Here is a 2656-nt window from a genome sequence, read left to right as displayed (position 1 = left end):
GAATGCTGAAGTGGTTTGCCATTCCCTTCTCCAGTGGACCACATTCTGTCAGACCTCTCCAGCACGACCCATCCTGCCTCTTGAGAAAACTATATGTAGGTCAGGAAGCAACAGTTAGAACTGGACATGGAAAAACAGACTGGTTCCAAATAGGAAAAGGAGTACGTCAAGGCTGTATATTGTCACCCTGCTTATTTAACTTATATGCAGAGTACATCATGAGAAACACTGGGCTGGATGAAGCACAAGCTGGAATCAAGATTGCCGGGAGAAATATTAATAACCTCAGATATGCAGATGACACCACACTTACGGCAGAAAGTGAAGAAGAACTAAAGAGCCTCTTGATGAAAGTGAAAGAGGAGAGTGAAAAAGTTGGCTTAAAACTCAACATTCAGAAAACTAAGATCATGGTATCTGGTCCCATCACTTCATGAGAAATAGATGGGGAAACAGTGTCAGACTTTATTTTTTGGGGCTCCAAAATCACTGCAGATGGTGATTGCAGCCACAAAATTAAAAGATGCTTACTCCTTGGAAGGAAAGTTATGACCAACCTAGATAGCATATTAAAAAGCAGAGATATTACTTTGCCAACAAAGGTCCATCTAGTCAAGGCTATGGTTTTTCCAGTAGTCATGTATGGATGTGAGAGTTGGACTGTGAAGAAAGCTGAACGCCGAAGAATTGATGCTTTTGAACTGTGGTGTTGGAGAAGATCTTGAGAGTCCCTTGGCCTGCAAGGAGTTCCAACCAGTCTATCCTAAAGGAGATCAGTCCTGGGTGTTCACTGGAAGGACTGATGCTGACATTGAAACTCCAGTACTGTGGCCACCTCATGCGAAGAGTTGACTCATTGGAAAAGACTCTGATGCTGGGAGGGATTGGGGGCAGGAGGAGAAGGGGACGACAGAGGATGAGATGGTTGGATGGCATCACCGACTCAATGGACATGAGTTTGAATGAACTCCAGGAGTTGGTGTTGGACAGGGAGGCCTGGCGTGCTGCAATTCATGGGGTCGCAAAGAGTCAGACACGACTGAGCGACTGAACTGAACTGACTGAACTGAAGTCAGAAAGAGAAAAACAAATATCATACATTAATGCATATATATATATATGGACTCTAGAAAAAAAAAGGGTATTGAAGAACCTCTTTGCAAGGAAGGAATGGAGATGCAAATGTGAGAATGGACTAGTGGACACAGTGGGGGAGGGAGAGAGTGGGACAAATGGAGAAAGTAGCATCAACATATATATACCATCATGTATAAAATGGATAGCTGGTGAAAAGTTGCTATATAACATGCAGCCCCATCTGGCACTCTGTGATGACCTAAGGGGGTGGGACAGCGGGGGCGGAAGGGAGGCTCAAGAGGGATATATGTACAAATATGGCTGATTCACATTGTTGTACAGCAGAAACCAATACAACATTGTAAAAATTTTTTAAAAATAAACAAATACAACACTATGGGCAACAAAAATAAATAAGTAAATAAAAAGTCCCCAGAAGGTAGCACCCCAGGTGTCTAGCAGAAGAAAACATAAATCCTTGTTAGAGGAACTCACTTTCATCTCAGGATTCAAATAATTTCCAGCAATAAAGTTCCAAAGAAAATGAACAGCAACAAATAGCAGAAACACATCTACAAAGGACTCAGTTATTAGAATTATGAGACACAGATTATAAAATATGTTTGATATATTTAGAGAAAATAATCCTGTTGCTTTTGGCTTGTTTTTCTTGTCATATTGTGCTGGCCACAGAACAGTGTTAGGTAGAAGTGGTGATGGTGGGTATGTTTGTTTTGTTCAGAATTTTAATGCTCCAACACTTTTTCTTTAGGATGATACTTATTGTGGGATTTTTGAATACCTCTCTTGATCATGTAAAGGAAGTTCCACTTTATTGCTAATTTACTACAAGTTTTATCAAATATATGTTGAATTTTTCAAAAGTTTTTTTCTGCATCTTTTGATATGATCGTATGGTTTTTCTCCTTTAATCTATTGTGATCAATTCCATTTCAGTTCGGTTCAGTTCAGTCACTCAGTCATGTCCAACTCTTTGCCACCCCATGAACCACAGCATGCCAGGCCTCCCTGTCCATCACCAGTTCCCGGAGTTTACTCAAACTCATGTCCATCGAGTCGGTGATGCCATCCAACCATCTCATCCTCTGTCATCCCCTTCTCCTCCTGCCCTCAATCTTTCCCGGCATCAGGGTCTTTTCAAATGAGTCAGCTCTTCACATCAGGTGGCCAAAGTATTGGAGTTTCAGCTTCAACATCAGTCCTTCCAATGAAGACCCAGGACTGATCTCCTTTAGGATAGACTGGTTGGATCTCCTTGCAGTCCAAGGGACTCTCAAGAGTCTTCTCCAACACCACAGTTTAAAAGCATCAATTCTTCGGCACTCAGCTTTCTTTATAGTCCAACTCTCACATCCATACATGACCACTGGAAAAACCATAGCCTTGACTAGATGGACCTGCTTTTGAATATGCTGTCTAGGTTGGTCATAACTTTCCTTCCAAGGAGTAAGCATCTTTTAATTTCATGGCTGCAATCACCATCTGCAGTGATTTTGGAGCCCAGAAAAATAAAGTCAGCCACTATTTCGACTGTTTCCCCGTCTATTTGCCACGAGGT

Source organism: Bubalus kerabau, chromosome 6 (assembly GCF_029407905.1).
Source record: "Bubalus kerabau isolate K-KA32 ecotype Philippines breed swamp buffalo chromosome 6, PCC_UOA_SB_1v2, whole genome shotgun sequence".
Lineage (NCBI taxonomy): Eukaryota > Metazoa > Chordata > Mammalia > Artiodactyla > Bovidae > Bubalus > Bubalus kerabau.
The sequence above is the reverse complement of the archived record's forward strand: the minus strand, read 5'-3'. Positions refer to the sequence as shown.